Genomic DNA, 18,831 nt, shown 5'->3' on the forward strand with positions numbered 1-18,831 from the left:
CAGCTGAGGGTAACGCTGATGTGGAGGGGGGATGGCGTTGGTGTGAAAGCGCCTGGAAGGGATGGACACGGAGAGGGAACCTGAACTTGGGATTGCACTTGTCTGCTCCCTTTGATCTCCACCTACAGAAATGTGTATTGACCTGAACGAGCCGTCTACAGCGCTGAAAAATGAAAACCATCCCGTGATATAACTGCACATTCTGTTCGAGTTTTGAGAAGTATTTTCCTGTGTGGGATAATAGCACACATTCCAGAGAAATCCATAGAAACGACAGTCAAGACGTAAATTCTGGGGGGGTGACTCGGGAGCTGTACGTTTTCTAGGATGGGAGTCACTCCGTAGTTGCAGACCCTGATGTATAATTAACAAAATTGCAGGAAGTATTTAGCCGGACAGACGTGATACTTCAGCAAGTTCAAGAATTACACCCTGATAGGAGCCCCGTAAGTGTTGAAGAGAAGCCCGACATGTAGCAGCCCTTGCTGGTGCCCTGAAGCTGCACTGGTGTGTCTTGGCAGTGTGTCCCTATTTGTTTTGTGCTGAATATTAGAATAAATTCTGTGATGTGAGGAATTTTTTTCTCTCTTCTAAACTGCTGCTGCTGAAGTCCAGTGAATAAAAAGTGCTTGCTGGCAGATATAAGTTTTTTTTAAAGCTTATGTGGTTCTAAATTACACCTGAATTGTCCATGAGGTTTAGGAATGCATTGAATTTTTGTCAAATCAGCATAAAAAAGTTTGTGCAATTTATTGCATTTATATCTGTGATTCTAGGAAGACTTATGGAGTTTTTTGGGGTTTTTTCTCCCTTTGAAAACAATTTGTTAGCTCTTGTAAGAGTCACAAATCAAGCATATGCCTTATGCAGGCCTTCTTGTGTGGATGTCAGTGTAGGTAATGAATCTTCCTCTGTCGTCAGAGGTCTTTAAAATTTTTTCTTGATGAAGAACTTGTTCATAAGTGTGGATGGTTGACTGAGAACACGATAAAGAGTAAAATAAATGAACCTACAGGTGTCTACTCTCGAGTAAGTGTATTCATAGCAAAACTTCCCTCACTTGAATAGAGCTGTGTAGCATCAGGTGATGTGCCCACAGGCACTTGCTGTCTCAGACATTGCTGGCTGTCTTGAAAGCTCCTCCACTGATCCTAGCAGTTCCTAAAGCTTTACCTTAAAGGTAGCATTTCGTGTCTCACAGTCAAAGCCAAAGGTACCCTTTCCACAGATTTCGAACTGCCATGGTTAGTGATTTTTAAAAAAAGAAGAAAAAAAAATACCTACAGTATTATGCAGTGTTTCATGCACTTTGAGTTTGAGGGGATTTATGATTTTAAATTGTTTACTGTTTACAAGATGTGCAAAAACTCCAAATATGAAAAATTCCTGATGCTCCATCATTGCTGTGGTGCTGGCCATAGGTCACTCATTTTTACTTTCAAGTGGCAGCTTAGATTCAGTGTTAGAAATGGGAATTTAGGAGTTCTGTCCTTGTTTTGGATAATTGGTGCTTTTACAGTGTCTTATCCAGAATTAGTGTATAATATATAGACATTAGGAGTGAAAGAAAGGAAGAGTATAAAACAAACTTGAAAACTTGCTTGTGGTAACTAGCCTCAAGAAACTGGAAGGTGAACAGTTTTAAAGCTAGCTGCTGAAAAGTCTGCTGTAAAATGGACATCATTTAGAAGGGACTAAAAACTGGTATGTTTGCTTCTCTTGGGTTTGCAGCAAGGATGTGTCAACTTCCTGAATAGCTCTTGCAGGGTTTGCAAACTAAAGGAGACTTGTTGAGTGAAGAAACACAGTTGTAGAAGATGACTTCTGTGTCTCTTGTAACTAACTTCTGTATTATTTTGACATTTAAAATACTTTTTCACGTCCTGCCATGATTTTTATTTAGCTGCTGATTTGCAGCTGCAAAATGCACCCTCGATAATAATTTCAGTACTGCATGTCAAATTTCTTTAATCAGTGAGTGCTGTTGAACTGGCTGTGTAAAATGCCTGCTTCCAAAAGTGAGATAGAAGATTGGGCTGACAGTATGGATACACAGAATAACGGGGAATAACTTCTTTTTGGAGGCTCTGCCAATACCTGTCTCTTGGTTTCTGTGGCAGTACGTGTTATAAGCTACAGCAGAAATGCCTCAGAGAGGAAGCATCTTTTTAAACAGGTGTCTGAGTTAATGAGAAAGTGGCCCATTAATGCATCAGATATTTTCCAGTGCATTGAGCTTAACAGCTAACATGGGAAATAATTAAAACACACCAAAAAAAGAGTGTGTTTTTATGGTGGGGGGGAAAGGAAGTGATTTCAAGAGTGGACCAACATTTTCGTAGACGGTTGCTAATTTTGAATGCCTCCATTTTAGAACCCAAAAATTACAACTGTTTTTCTAAGTGCTAAGAACATGCAGCTCCATTTTTAACCAGTGAATCTGTGATTAGGAAAGAGTTAGCTTTGGTTTTATTTTTTCTCAAGTCGTCAAAATTGAGTATGCTTTCAAGTTTGTTTTCCTTTTCAGTGTATGAGTTCTTCACCATCTGTTGGCAATATGCCTTCTGCTGTTTTTCCATACAAGTTTAATGTTTTTTCCTAGTTTCTCTTACTTTTAGTAGTTCTTCTCAAAGGCTTTATTTTGCAGAACAGATGTGTCCCTTTTCTTAATCCTTGTCTCCGGTTTCTGTTCTTAAATTGTTCCCTAATAGCTGCAGGAAATAATTTGCCAGTTTATTACATTTTGAAATTTTTACACAGTAAAGTAGATGCTTTACATCTTTTCTCCCGAAGTTTCTAAAACTGTGGACAAAATACACCGCAGTCTTCTAAAAAAATGTTTAGCACTTGCTAAATTAATAAGTTGACAGCATGAGAGATAAGCACAAGTTCTTGGTGTTGATACTAAACTCATAAAAGCACATTTGATATGTTGATGTGGCAGATAGATTCATAATATATTTTTTACCCCTTTACCTGAAGAGATAGAGAGCACCCCCCTTACTCAGTACTTTCCTGTGTTTTACAGGCTCAGATAAAATGCTTCAGTGGATCTAGTGGATTTTTTTTTTTTTTATTTGGAGGGATTAATTTAAAACCTTTTGGCCTGGATACTCATTTGATTAGGCTGTAGGCACAAAATGAGACGAGAGATCACAAACATGAGCTTAACCCAGTGCTGTGCTCCCATAATCTTCCAAAAGCTGTTGGGGACAGCAGGTTTTGAGAGTGCAATTTAGGGATGTCTCATGGCTTCTCTGCAACTGAGGTTGCTGCAATAGCCTCCCTGTGCCTCCTCTGTTAACTGAGTGTCACCTGAACACACTGTACATGTGTCCCCATTCACCTGTCTTGTGCTTCATTCCAGCTGTCCCCCATTCGGGGAGGTGGCACATCAACCTGTCATGACAGTGCTCTGGAGATGCTGAAGAAGTCCTCAGTCTGAATAGTCAGAGAATTTCCTTGAAATAGTCCACCGCATTTCTGTGTGAAACTTGCCCCGTGGATGGATGTATTGGTTGTCTTTTGCTCAACAGAGAAGCTTTTGTTATGCTCTCACCGCGACTTAAGTAATATGTTACATCGGTGTTCCGATGCTGTCTTTTCAAAGGCATGGCAATTAATATAATTAAAAGTTGCGAGCCAGATTAATTCTGATCTAGGAGTTGCACCCATTTATAGAAACATCTGTACAAAAATTCTCTTGGGCCCCAGCTGAGATGATTTATCGTCTGTGATTGTGTGTATTGTATAAGAAGCAAGACTGTGGTAGTGTAAAGTTACAGTCTTGACATGGAGTGGTTGTGTGAAGCTGGAACTGTTAGTGTATGTTGGAACAGCTTAAAAGGGGGAAAGATGCCATGGGAAAACATTACATACAGAAAGATATCCATGAAAAAAAGCAAACCCACTTGTAAGTCTACGTTCATAGAAGTGAAAGGAGTGTATTTTAAAATTGTCTGTGCAGGTCTTGCCCTTTTTTCTGCTTATCCTCCACATCTTGCTGATGACATGTATGAATTACAGTTGCATTTGTGGACGTGAACTGAAATACCACTCCAGTCCATAGTTCCTTAATCTGGTGGAAACTTCAAAGGGCTTCAGAGGAGAGCGTGTCTTTGCGGGTGTGTTGCTGGCTGGTGCCTTCTGGCAGTAGTCCCTGGTGGAGATCAGCTTCAGTGAGGAGAGAAAGTGATGGAGGAGCTGAAGTTGAGAGTTTGCTGCATGGATAAGAAATGGTAGAGTAAGCCAGGGATAAAGTCACTCCTGATAAATAGTTAGGATACAATTTGCACACCTGCATTCAGAAAATACGTTAACGCTCCGTGTCTTGTGCTGCAGGTCTGCTAAATTATTTATATGTGAAAGCAATAATAATAATTTTTTTTAATATCGGTGTAGGGATAGAATGAAATATATGTATTATGAAAGTCATTGTAATTGCACTCAGGATTATTTGGTAAATGTGCAATATGCCATGACACTTCCTACTCCTTCAAGGGCTCAGCAAGAACTTAGCAAGCTGCCTAGAGAATTGTATTGCTGGTCATCAGTCCTAGGTGGAAAGTTTCTTGAGGGTGCTAAGTCTAAATTTCCTTTCTAGACAACAGGAACCCCCCAAAACTGTTCACCCGTGTTTCCTGTCTCAGTGCATACTGGTTTCAGTGTAGCCTGCCAGGCTGGTTGATTGATGCTGTCTTCCATTTTGCTAGTGTAAGAAGCTGGTGGGGCAGAGAGAGAAGAGAGAAAGGAAGGCAAACGTGAAAATAAAGGATACCAGATGGTATTACAGAGTTAGATAACTTTAATCTTGAAAATACCCATTCATAGACTGTTTTAATGAATATTTGTTGAATATTTTACTTTTTTTACTTGCTTAAAATAGATTTTAAACTACATTTGGTTAAAAATACGTGTTAGACGTGGCTAGAGGAAATGAGAAGAGTATACTGAAGTTTGAGTTCTCTGTGTTATCATCTCCCTTATAAAATTAGAGCCAGTTTCTAGACTCACTGTTGTTGAGTTGGCAGTAGGTAAAGATCTGTTCCTAGCCATTCTGGCCAGAAGATTTTCCAAGAGGGATTTTGAAAAGGAGAGAATATAATCACATTTGACAGAGTACTGCTTTCTGCTTTACGTGGATTTCTGCAAGAAGTGTCTTAAGTTGGATCAAGATGCTGTACAGTTCTGTCCCTGTCTTCCTGTACCCCTGAACATCACTTCAACAAAGGAAGAAAGCTCGGCTTAATGAGCACTTCTGCAGACCCTGGTAATGTTTGTAGTCAAACTGGTTGTAGTCAAGAAACCAAAAATAACACCACTTGCTTATGACAGACTTGTGTCTTCCAGTGTTTGTGCTCATCCTTGTTTTTGCCTCCCCATATACACAAGAAGAGAAATGTATTTGTATTTTGAAGAAGTAATGGTCTGTGGGATAGACTAAAGCAAATCAGCCATGACTTTTCTGTGAGCTAATGAAACAGTTTCTAAGAGACCAAAGAATTACAAAATGAGCAGGTTTTTAGGGTTGTCATGGCTGAGTTAGAATAGAACCTTTTCAGGGGAAAAAGCTGAAGAGTCACCATGCTCTGACTCTAAAAGGCAAAGCAAGCTTCGATCTCGATTTAGACCACAAGAGAAATTTGCCCTGACATTGTGAAGGTCTCAGAAGCAAAGATGTGCCTTGTTTCTGAAGGTAGGATGTGTATTTGTAGAAGATGCTGTCTTGTTCTGCCAGCTTCTTGGGCAGCCATAGCAGTGACATGTCTCAGCAGAGCTAGAGTTGTGTAACTGCTTGCTGGACAAAACTGCACTTCAATGAAAAACAACCCCAGCCCCAAAACTAAACAAGACAAAATCCACCAAAAACACCCACTCTAACCCTAGCATAAGCCATCATCATCCTTGCTTAATGTCTTCTGTTTGTAACCTTACCAGATCACTTTAGTTTCTTCACTGTAAAATGAGGAGTAAAGAAGTAATGAAGTTTATCTTTAGTGCAGGCATGCTTTGTAATTTAATTTATGTTTGTAAAGTGTTCTATGGTAATTTGATTTTAATAAAATAATATTCCTCCATTATAGAATGAACCTCTGCGGAAATTTATGACAAACCTGCTGCTGTAGAGAGGGAGTTTCATCAGAAGATCTGTTTAAGGCAGTAGATAAGTCTCCTAAAATCTGTTTTGGAATCTGATAGTTCAGCGTTTATTTGGCAGCCTGTGTTCCAGATGCTCGATTACTGGGAAGGAAGGGGCTGTGGAGATGGTAATAAGAAATCTTGCCTAATCAGGATGATGAATCTTTGCTATGCTGGGAGATTGTGCATTCTTTTGGGCAAGCCAACCCAAACATGCAATACCGCCCTCTCCAAACTCTAGGACCACCATGCATTTAGGAAGCTCCTCTGCTTCCCGTATGTACTGCTGGTTCATTTCTGGGATCAGCTGTTGCTGGCTGTACATCTGGAGTCAGTTTCTGAACCACAGAAAACAAACTAGTTTTATGTTTTGAAGAGATAAGGATCTGTGGAATGGACTAAAGCAAATCAACCGTGACTTTCCTATGAACTAATGAAACAATTTCCAAGAGACCAAACAGTTACAGAGTTGATTATTTTATTTACCAGCCCCTCCATAGAAATCTGCCAACCGCTCTGTTTCTCATCAGCGAAGAAGAAAGTCAGAATGCCGGTGGCATAAAAGCTGCTGGGCCACGATGCACACACGGTGACACGGACAAACAGCAGATGCGTGCAGCAACTGGAGGAGGAGATAAAAGGACCGTCCTTCCAACCGCAGTTGCGTCAGCCAAATCACAACCAGCTGGTTTATTGCACCGGGCATTTCTGCTGACCCGCCGCAACGCTCACGCGTGCGCTCTGCTTCGCGCAGGAGCACGCACACGTACCCTCTGTCAAAGGCTGGGCTCGTTTTTGAGCCTTCTCATCCTGCCTCTGTTTTTAGCCACTGGGTTAGTTGAGGGATGATGTAGACCTGAGGTGCCTGGGGGAGGACTGAAACTGTTGGAAGAATGAGAGAAACTGTGACTCAGGAAATTCAGTTCCTCCCTTAGCCCCAGCATGCAGTGACGAACGTGCAGACTATTATCCTTGCAATACTGAAGCCTGTTTCCCTCAGTTGTGTTTTTTGGACAGTGGAGTGCCCTCTGTGTACTCTAGTCTGCTTTTTACTCAGATGGAGTAATTCATATTTCTAGAGGCAGTTGTATTTCTAGGTTCAAGAGAAGTCCTTGTACTCCAAGGCCAAATGCCCCATGAAGGGGTCCTCATCCTCAGTCAAAGACGAGTCTCAGCTGGCTGACAATGCTGAGTTTTCCAGAGGTTGGGGTTGTAGCTGGCCCATATGCCAGTAGAGTTTGGACGGGTAAGAGAGGTCCTAGAAGCATCAAGGAAACGCCTGGTTTATGACTAATAAAATTCAATGAAGCTGCGTGACTATCCAGTTGTAAGCGAAAAATCAGTCAGTCAGTGCTGGTTTGGACAAAAGCAAGGAATTGGCTGTCCTGCAACCATGATCAAAACTGTTACATTTACCAGATGCTGCCAGTTTCTAATCTTTGTCGTGGACAAACTGCTTTAGAAAAAAAAAGAAGTTTGACTAGAATATACCCCAGAGATATATCTATAACATAACTACTGTCCAAGTATCTATAGCTCTGTAGAGACTGTAAGGTTTCCCTGTAGTCCTCACCACTATCACTCAGTGTGGCTCTCCTGATGATTTGTATACAAGCTCTAGCCAGAAGGAAATGGAGCAATATTTATCTGTATTTATTGCCATGAGATGCATCTTGGTAGTGGGGATACAAATCTTTTATGACTCAGTGTGCGAACATTGCAGAGTTGGATGAGGTTGGGTGCTCTTGCCCTTTCTGTTACAGAGCTGTGGGAGGCTTATCTAAGAGATCAAAGTGCATCAGACTCCATTATTTCAGTATCTATGGGACAGTATAATGCATGAATACTCTGGGACGATGCCTGTGTCTGACTTTTATTCATCACTGTAATTAAAGCCAGATACAGAACTTGTTCTGTGCACTGAACATTAATCACAGTGTTTTATTAACATGGTTGTCGAAATCTTTAATTCAGACATAGTATAATTTTGCAGCATAGATTAAGACCAGTATTTATTTTGCCTGAATACATAAATTTTATTTAAAGTTCCGAAAGAGAAGTGATTGCTCTCAGGTTTTGAACAAACGAGTGCAAGCGTTGCTTGATTACAGATGTACCAAACTGCTAAACTGGTTTGGTCTGTACTGTTGCTTAACAGAAAGCAGTGAACTGCTGCATTCAGTGGAAAATACATAAAAGGCTCAGCAAACCAATGCTCTAAATTCAGATTTAGTTAAGATGCTGAAATTAATATTTTAACAGTTGTAGACTTTATTTTATGCTCTATGATAGTACTTGCTTAATTGCCATTGTCATTCTGATGTTTTGGGATTTCCCTTGGTTGTTTAAGTATTATGATTTTTGTTGCAGTTGCATCCATTTATCTTCAGTTTAGCTTATGAAATATAAGTAAGTCATTGCTTTAGTGTTTGCTTCACAGAGTTCTGTAATGGTATATCTATATATTTGGAGACCTTGAGGCAGTTGTGGGTTGTCCCATGGAGAATGGCGTCCTTGAAAGTACATTACTCTTCTTGGAAAGGAATAGTATCACTTAAAGCAAAAATACTCACTTTAAATTAACTGTTAATTCTTTTCTAGGTTAGTGCTTTTTCACCTCGTAGTTCCTGGCTCTCTGAGGCTCTGTGGGCTGTTTTGACTGTGCTCACAAAAGTTAATGAAATCCCATCTGTAGTCATTAAACTGAAATACAGGTCCACAGCTCTACTTGACAATTTTTAGGGGTCTGCTGATCAGAAACTGGTAAGGAGCACTGCATGAGTAGTGTCACTCTAAGGTCTGTCCTGAGCTGAGAACACTCTTCCTGCCCTGCTCTCCAAGGCCCATCTCTTCAGCTAATGGCATTTGTGATGCTGCAGTGGCTGATTGAGGTAGATGATGGCCTTTGGCCCAAACATGAGTGAGATGCTCGGCTGCTCTCCCACTCTGTCCTTGATTGGAAGTGGCAATGTGGTACTTAATCCATCAGAGTGGATTCATACGATAACTCGCCTGGAGCTGTGCTGGGTTGTTTATAATCCTTCCAGTCAGTCATCTGTAAGAACCACAAATGAGATACAAGGAGGGATTTTACATTATGTCTGAATTTAGACAAGCTCTCTGAAATTTCTAAGACCTGAAGTTGTATTTATTCTACTGTGTGGCTAAGCTACTGAAAGTAAGCTTTTCAAAGAATGCCCATTCCTTCTGTAAATATAACAAGTTTCTCAATTTCCAGTAAATGGAGTCAGGGTTTGAGAGAGACAGTGTTTAATGACAAGTTTTGTTTTTAAAAATCCTTTAGGAAAGAAAAAGTACTATCTACACAAAATTACATGCTCCAAGTAATCTTTTTTTTCCTCTAGAAACTGTGTTCTTGTTAAGTGAGTAACCTGTTTTTTCCTACCTCCCAGAAGAAGCAAGATGACCTAGATCTAGAGCTTTCTGGGAAAAAGTTCACTTCACCCTATATATAGCTTCTCCTGAACTGTCTTTATGTAGCTGTCACCTACTCTGAGCTGATGAACTGAAGAGAAAGGAGCTGTAGTTTTCGGCTGAGGTAGGAAAGGAGGGTGTTTTATCCTTCCTCTTTTTTGGGGGTCTGTTAAATAACATCGTATGCACATGCCACTGGCTGGATTCCAGCCTGGTGAAGGCTAGACTTCCCAACTGTAGCATACAGAACTTCATGTCTCTGGGTCTCCTCAATGTGCTGCAGCTGAATAATAACCAGTTACCTCTGGGTTAACAAGTATATTGGATCCTGCCTTTGTGCCAGCAACAGTTTCTGCAGAATGTGATATCCTGGGGTCAGTGTGTTCTTTGCTCTGGTCAGATCCTGCATTTGGAGATACCTCCAAGCAGCACTGCTGGCACAGTGGTGTTTTTATTGGAAAACAAAAACTGGGAAAATGGTAGTAACAACTACATAACAGATGCTACCAAACAGGGTGTTGGTGTTGAGGGATCAGGCAAATGTTTCCAGCTCGGGGTGATGAGTCAAACAGTGAGCTGTACCGTAGGCTGAGGGAAATGGATCCATTGCTTTGTCAGTAAGGCATTTTTTTTTTAAGATACAGGAGAGTTTATCTGAGTGCATCAGCAACTGAAGCGTTTTGGGCTTCTGCAGCCTTTCTGAGGAGAGAAGGGTACTTTCCAAGTCCCTAAAGAAAGTGCCACTGCCTACCACCACCACATACTCCTCTCCTGGGGCCTTCACCACGCCGGGGATGGTGACAGTGGAACCCGTTGGTGCTCCTATGGTGAGCTGTGTACACCTCTGGCACGTGGAGAAACCAGCATCTGCATTCACTTAAACTGATGGCAGGATCAGTTTAAGTGCTCCAGCACTTAAAGATAATTGTTTCAACAGGCCCTGCTCAGGAATGAAGGGAGCTGAGGCCAAAGGAGAGGCTCAGGGGCTGTCTCTGTTCAGCAGACCACTAGCTGAACCCAGGCAGAAATGTGGTGTGCCTCGTGATCAGCATTGTGTGTGTCTGTGTTTCTGGGGCAAGGAGGTCTGATCTGACTATCCACTGCAGCCAGAAGGAATTGCTTTCCTTTTCCCTCCTGCTTTCCACTTGAAGCCATGTGCTCCCCAGTCACTTCATGGTGACTTTGGTGCTTATCTCATCCCTTGGTGAGTCAGCTCGTGCCATTCAAGTGTCTGAAATGGGTTCTCTTACTATTTTTCCTCCTGTCAGCGTAGTGAACCGAACTGACTTTGTGGTGGAGATTGGATTTGTCTGCACTTTTTGCTGTCTATAGATTGCATATTACTTAGTGACATCTGCAGAAAGATCTAGAGGTGTCAGGTATTAGATGTGTGCTATTACCACCAATATTAGAGAAGATTTGGCTTCCCCATGTTGAAATGGAGGCTACTTAACTGCATATCAGAGCATGCACAGAATGAATATCTGATACTAGCTTTGGCAGTGAGTGCATTTGGGAATGGTCATATGCATAACATGCAGTCTAAAGGTGTCATTTCTAACCTCATGGGGGTGGTGATTTCAATTGGAGGGACTTTGCTGCTTCAGGACAAATCTCTGATATAGACAAAACCTTAATTCTTTATTTCTTAAATATGCTCTTTCTGGTTTTAAAAAAAAGCAAACAAACAGAACAAAACATAATAAAAGAATATAGGTCTGTCTACTACAACCAGCCTTAAAGATGCTCACTATTTTCTTTTTTAAAGAACCTTTATTAATGTTGCCTAACAGTTCATGAGTAGACTTGGTACATGCAGGAATGGGTGAAGACTTTCACAGCCTGTTCATATTGCACAGCAGACTGTGATGTCCCTTGGGACACAACTGGCCACAGTAACATCATTGATCTGCTTTGTGGGTGCTGCTCTGCCTCTGTCCTCACACAAACCTCCCAGTTATGACTCCGTGGATGGTTTCCAAAGTCTGAACATAACTTAGCAAGCTTTGTCACTGCTGTTAGGAGTTTGATTACCTTTGTGCATATGTATACGGGGACTGCCAGTGTCTGTGGCTTTTAATAAGACAACCTCTCTGTTGTCTGAAATGTTTAGAATTAAGAAATCATATAAGTATGCAAGAGCAGGAGCTGAGCTGGCTGCCTCAATGTGACTGTTCTATTTTATGTGTTGTGACTCCTTATTCTAGTTTGGCATCTCTTAGAGGAGGCCACTAGTTTCCTATTGAAGCCAGACTTACTCAAAGTAAATTGAGGGACAAAGTCCTGTTTCAGGAAATAAATTTGAGAAGCAAATCTTGCTGCTCCTTCATACATCTGCTTGTGCAGCATTCCCAACAACCCCAGTCCTTGCTGGGGTGGTGCCGTGCTCTTAGGTAGCTCAAACTCCCTTGCTCAGTACCCTTCTGTTCAGTTTTCTGAATTCAGAACCAGTAATGCTGAACTTGAGCAGTAAATACCATCTTTACAGCTTTTTTTGGGTCTTAGGAACTATATTCGGTCAGGTTTAGTTTTTGTCTTGAAGATCTACCAAAAGAGCCTCAAAAGTGCAGGAGATGGGGCTGCTGGGACAGCAAGGGACACCCTTCCTTTTTTGTCGTATTCCACATTTCCAGGGCTGTGGGGCACTGCAAAGCTGTAGGAGTTGTTTTCTGAATGAGATCACTTGCTACCACTAAGGTTTCCTTGGATTGTTTCACAAAATACACTGGCCCAGTTTCAGTTTGAATACAGTAAACATTTCAGCTGGACAGAATATAACTATTTAAATTAGACCAGTAGCTATTACTCTTTCTCCTTTAAATAGACTTAGGTAACAGAGAAAACTGAAGAAACATAAATATGATTTTAAATCATAATCGCAGAACGGTCACCGTGCTCCAGCAATAGTGCCTGTGCAATAATCCCATGTACATTTGATCACTGCTGACCTTACCTTTGCTTGCCATGGGCCAGATCCTCACCGGTGGGGTTATGAAAAACCCCATTGAGATCAAACCAGAATTGCTAATGGAAAATCGTTTTATCCACAAATGTCTGACATTTAAGGCTTTTGTTTTGTTAGTGTCTTAAACTTCCAGGTGGACACACAATGTTTGCAGATGTCTATAATAGCTTCAACAAAACAAGGCTCAGATTTAATGAGCACTGTCTTCCATATTTTATTTAAATTAGCTTTGAACTAAATATGACAAGCATTATTGCTAGTTGTTATACATATTAATTTGGATAACAACCCTGTTCTGTACAGTGTTGGAAACTGCATATTAACAAGTGTGTGAATTGGTCTGTTTTCTGATGTCTGAACGAGGGGATATATAGATAGTTCTGTATATGCTTAGTGCAGTTATTTTCTGCAGATAATCCATGATTTTTGAAAGACACTGGTCAAGCTTTGCCCTTTTTTTGATCAGCTGGGAACTAAGGCTCAGGAGCCTATCTCACAATTCTAGATTATTTATGGCAAACCTGCACTTGTTATTCTTGTACCAAACAGATTTTTAGTTGTTTCTCTGATGTTTACTCTCCTGATTTATTTAGGGATCCTATATCCCTTTCAGCCTTTGTTTTTCTGGGCTAATGCTTCTATTTTTATTGTGTTTATTAGTGGATATGATATTCAAGCAACTTGGTTTTCCTGAAATACAAAGTCTGCCTCAACCATAGCCAGTGAAACCAAATAAAAAACAACAGCTACAGAAAGAAAATATTAAAATAGGGCATATTTTAAGTGATGGAGGGATCATCTTGCAGTGATGACACTCTGTCTTGCAGTGAATTTTGTCATGTGGACTGATACTAGAAGTCATAGGCAATATTTATTCTAAATCTGTAGAACATGTAGCTCCAAAGGGCAAGAACCTTTCCATGTGCTGTTATCCTCTCTCATTGGGGTAAACCATTCCATGACATGTTGAAGATACATGTTGAACGCTACATGGAATGATAGAAAAAATTAGGAGCAGGCCTGTAAGTTATTTCAAGGCTGAATTCTGTACAAAGCTCCAGCAGAGCGCAGAAATTTTCTTTACCTGGTCTGCCAATCTGAAATTGCCCCATAGGGTACTTGTGGCATTCAGCAGATTTCATTTGATGAACACTGGACTCATTTTTGCCAAAGTTCATGGAGAAAGCCATGTCCAGCTCTTTTCTGCCCCCAAGGAAGCATCTAGAGCTGCCCATCTCCCAGAAGGATCAGTTTATTTCTGCTGCTACTGTGTGACTCAAAACAAGTGAAAGAAGAAAAAATTGTTTGTTGCAGTAATTTCTACTCATGTCTTTACTGCACTGGAGAGTCATCCATAAGAAAGGAGGTATCCCAAATAAAGACAGGAATTCAGATTCACCTTGTTATCTTGCCTATTTGGTTCAGAGATTACTCAGCAAATCTTTTGGTGTCTCCAGGGAAGCACATTCTGTGCCTTCACTTAGCTGCAGCTGTGTGTAAGGAGACAGAGTTTAGTCCTGTAGGTCCTCAGCCTTGGAGGAGCAGCACTAAGTGCTGTCTGCTTCCCAGATTACTCTTCTGCATCCACGGCCTGTCTGAGGGGTGTCCAGGACCTTATGATGAGTGGAAAAGTCTAGAAAGATAACTAAAATATTTCTGTAGTAATTGAGTGATGATATTTCAGCTTATGAAGTTACAATCTGAGCAAGGAGCTGCTTTTTCTCTCCTCTTGGAGCTCATCTAGCTACAGTTACCTCTGTAGTTACACCCTTATGACTCCCAAGGTAATAAGGTGCATTCTAGACTAAATGTCATAAATTAAATTTAAAGAACTCCCAGGTTTTCTTAATAGCTGTTTTGCTGGGGCTGTGTATTTTTTTTACATGGTAAAATACTAAATACGTCCAGATTTACAGCCTCAAAGCTCAGTGTTACTCCATTCTGCTGTTTTGTCATGACTGCAGTTTGTCTGTGTGTGTATAAACTGACAGAACTTATTTTAGTGATCGTGTGGGTTGTGGCAGGACACGGTTATTCCACCCTAAACATTAATGCAGGAGAATACGTTAAGTACAAATGTTTCTTTATATCTTCACAAAGCTTGAGAGAGTGTTGGTAGCATAATGTTGATGACATTAGGCTTTTCTTTCTGACTCAGAGGGGCATTGAAAGTAGCATATACCTCACCTGCAGAGGAGTTACACTTCGGCACAGGACCCGAGCCCTGTCCTCTTCCCTGGATGTAAATCAGAGTATTTGAAAGTCAGGGGTGATGTTCTTGGGAAATCGCTGTTTTTAAATTTGAACAGATAAACTTTGTGTGTGATTTTCTCAGCTCCAGGTAAAACTGGATACTAAAACTGCATCCTGTGTATCTCTGTGCTCAGTGTTGAGGGTTTCTGGTGTACTTCACACAACGTGAAAGGTACATAGTTGCGTGTGGGTGAGCTGGGGAGATCTCCCGGCTGTGCAGCTGCTCTCGTGCGGGTGTGTTCGGGTGAAATGAGGCTTTGTCTTCCAACCAGTCAATCCATATTTAGAAAAATGACCTCTTTGTTTTCATGTCCCTCCTCTCAAGCAGTTTTCTGTTATTCTGAGATTTTGCGGCAGCCTGAGCCTTAATTCAGGCAAGTACTTAAGTAGGTGCTCAAGTGCCATGTCCCTGGTAGCGTTTGAAATCCTTACTAAGTGTGCTGCTGGGGTATGTTTGTAGATCTTACTGATCCATGCAGTCAGCAGGATGAATCCAGTGTCAAAATGTTCAAATTTTCCTTCAGAAAGCCAGTTTTAATGTAAACAAAGCAGTTGCCATCTCCCATGAGAGTGGGTGTAAGCAGGGGAATGGCCTGACAAGAGAGACATTTTTCTTCATCCCGCTGGGGTTGAAGAAGGTGAAATGAAAGCTGTGGTGGCTGCAGAGGCTGGGTGGAGCTCTGTGCTCCCCATCTCCCCCCTCACCCCTGCAGAGCCTTGGACCTGCTTCAATTCCCCCTTCAGACCACCTACTCCAAAGGCACCTGTGCTGAAACAAACACAAGTAATTTTGGTGTGAAACCAGCACAGGGAAGATCCAAAGATGAGTTTAAAAAACCCCCACCACACCACAGATTGAAGAGGCTGATTAGCCAGGTGGTTGCATGTACACTTAGTGGTGGAAGTTGTACCTTATTCATCTGTGAAGCCAAATGTTTGTGACTTGTCCTGCTTGCACCAGCAACTGGCTGCATGTTTCGTACATACAAGTGAAATGAATGTGTGTTGTCTGATGACACACTAAAGAGGTGACCAGATGCTCATTGAACTGTCTTTGAGCATTTAAAACTTTAAAATAGTAGGAAAAATGTGTTCTGGAAATATTTCGCTTGTATAACCAACTCCTGAGAGAGCTATTTATGATTCTTCTACCTGTTCTTGGCACAGGTTTTTTTCTGTTAGAAGAGGTTTGACAGTTACATGAGATCACACTTGGATTTGTGCCCTTCGAGCTAAAAACGCAGAGTCACTGCTTGTGAGGACAAGACTTAACTGGAAAAAATAGAAACATTGCCCTTGTGTTCACTGCTAATACTGCGTCGAGAAGTGGAGCTCTGTCAAGCCTTAGTGTGCCTTAATATTCATGTAGTCATTCCTTTAATATTCATGCAGTCATTCCTTGCTTTTAGATAGAGAACTGCTTTAAAAAACCAACAGATTCAGAAATAATGGTTTAATGTCTCAGGCATTCCTTTGAGATTAATAAATGACTGGCTGAGATGAGCCGATAGCCTGAATCAGGGCCTCTGGCTATTTAAGCTGCTGCTTATTGACTCAGAGTTGAAATAATTGATGTTATCAAATGATGATAAACAAATAGTCAAATTGCATTTGTTGTGCGTGTGTTCATTCTTCCTGAAGTGGGAGATGGCAGACAGTGTGTGCCTGGGAGAGGTGACAGTGTCCACACAATTCAGTGCCCTTGGGCTGGGCCAAAATCTCTTGCACAGCCCAGCCCAGCTGCTTGTACCCTTAATTCAAACCTCAATTCAGCTTCACAATGTGGAAGAAATCCCAGTTGGTTTCCCAGTAGCTGTTGGCTGGTAGGGACATCCTCACCAAGCTGGCACGGACAGTGGCACGCGGAGACTCAGACTGTGTTTGAGGTGCCCCAGTGTATAGCAGGTGTATGTGAGGCTTCATCTGTCTGTGGCTTTCTAGCAGCCTAACACAGAAACATGCTTAAAATGGCTGTGGTTAAGCTGTTGCAAAAGGCAGCATTGACATATCCTTTAACTGGCCCCAGGAAGTCTCCTGGCTGCCTCTGCACAGTCCCCCTGCTGCACTGCCTGGGCTGAGGCTCCGTCACACACCTGGATCTCAGGAGTAGCTACTCAGTTTTAGAAATTCAGATGCCATTAAGAAAATGAAAAGGCCTGTGGAGCTGAGTGTACCATCAAACCGCCAAGGTGTGGCACCTTTCTGCTTGAGCAAGCGTTTGTAATTGAGGATGGCTTTGTTAAAAAGGCAACTAAAATATTTCAAATTGAGTACAAAGTTATGATCCAGTGAAGTATAGCACAGATTCCTGAGTTTTGGAACAAACCCTGCTGTCATGGGCTGCTTCACTGACAGTCTCACAGCAGTCAGTGAAGTCTCACACCAGCAGTCTCTGCTGCAGGTTTTCCTGCTCTGTAGTTACACAGACCCAGCTCATGACCAGCCCTATCTGATTTTTGAAGCTCTTCTGCAGTAGCACCTGCACTGTTACCACTTTTCTCCTCCAAGTCATTTATCCTTAGCAGAGCAATTGTTTTTTCTCCGTATGCCGTGGCAGAGGTTTGCACTGTGTGAGAGTCCTGTTTGCTGTGAGTCCTGATGGAAAATTCTTCATCGGGTTTCTGCTTGGCCCACCTTCCCAGGCTGGCTCTGCCTCATCAGCTAATCTCTGGTAAGGGGAAGGTCCCTGTCAAGGTTTGCAGAAGCCTGCTCTTGTGTTGCCTCTTCTGTGTATTTTGGTTGGATAACAGACTGTATCTCTATAAAAAGAACTACTGTGTCCTCTTTCAAACCTCTTTTTTGGTGCTTGCTTACAACCGAGTGGCTACAGAGAAGTATTTTGTGTCCTCTGGTGGGATAGTGCATGAGGGGTAGATGATTTGAGGTGGCTGCCGTTGATGTGCCTGTTTGTTTTCGTTACCTGTGTTACCTCTTATCTGAAGCTGAGTTGACACCTCTCAGAAGACCTGACACATAGGGGTGATGTTCTCAGTCTAGCTGGGACTGTTGTGTCTATTTAAGTCCTGTGTTAGAAACTTGGTGTAGGAGGACCTGCACTCCTTGATAGGATGCTTTTGGATGTGTGTGGAAAGTAGCTTTAGGCGAGGCTGTTAAACTGTGCTCTGCAGAGCCCTCTTTGCCCAAGGAGGGTGTTTGACATGTGTTGAACAGTAACACTCAGCCTAGAGATGAGATCATTCATCACTTGATTTCACTGATCCCTTGATATCCTACTCACTCTTTTTCTAAAATACAGTCCTAGTTCTGCATAATATTTTTCTACTATATGTTATGTTCTTATTAGTTCAAACTAACACATTTAATTATGCGTATACATGTCTATTTACACACTGAGGTAGAACTCGTATTTATACCTCAGCAGTCCTCCCCTGATGGATTGATTGCTTGTGCCTTAAGCTTATGTGCATTTTCATGTTTACTCCCTGGCTTGGCCGTTGTCCCCAGCCTGTCCTTTTGGCTAATTAGGGCTGATTTCTGTAATTTTCCTACCTTGTTCCTGAAGTACTGAGAAGAGTTGTCTTGTTCTTAGAATTGCCATCAAGCTGACCTAATTCTTGCCAAAAGATACATTTTAGCACTCTTGCTATTTTTTAAGTGTTTGGAGTCAGGTTTTCACAATTGGCTTGAGTCCCAACAGGGGTACTCCTCCCGTTTTCCTCTTGGCTGCCTGCTCCCAACTTTTTCAGCAGCTGTAGCATTCGCACAGTCGATGGCAGAGGCTTGTTTGCTTTTCACGGAGAGGCGGTGGGAGCAGTGTCCCTGGAGACAGTGCAAGGGAAGTGGCAGGACCCACAGTCCAGAGGCAGTGCTATTTTAGAGCAGCTGGAGTCAGCTGTGCCCTAATCCCCAGATTCCCTGAAATGGCACCAAAAGCAGGAGCTGGGTGTGCTTACTTGGGTACGCTGAGTGTGCAGGCTCAGCAGTGGTTCAGGGCGTAGCGTGTGCTCTTACATTGCCCATCTGAGGTCACCTGTGTCTCTGTGCTCTTCGTGGGGTGATGCCTGTCCAGTGATCCATAC

At 41.9% G+C, this 18,831-nt stretch overlaps 1 protein-coding gene across 1 annotated transcript in view; it reads left to right on the forward strand.

Annotated features, from left to right (window-relative positions):
* The window catches only part of RNF11 (ring finger protein 11), a 31,361-nt gene that overhangs the window by 1,108 nt on the left and 11,422 nt on the right, over nucleotides 1–18,831 (forward strand). The window lies entirely within an intron of this gene.

Source organism: Pipra filicauda, unplaced genomic scaffold (genome assembly GCF_003945595.2).
Source record: "Pipra filicauda isolate LSUMZ 115617 unplaced genomic scaffold, ASM394559v2 scaffold19_size4547281_pilon, whole genome shotgun sequence".
Taxonomy (NCBI): domain Eukaryota; kingdom Metazoa; phylum Chordata; class Aves; order Passeriformes; family Pipridae; genus Pipra; species Pipra filicauda.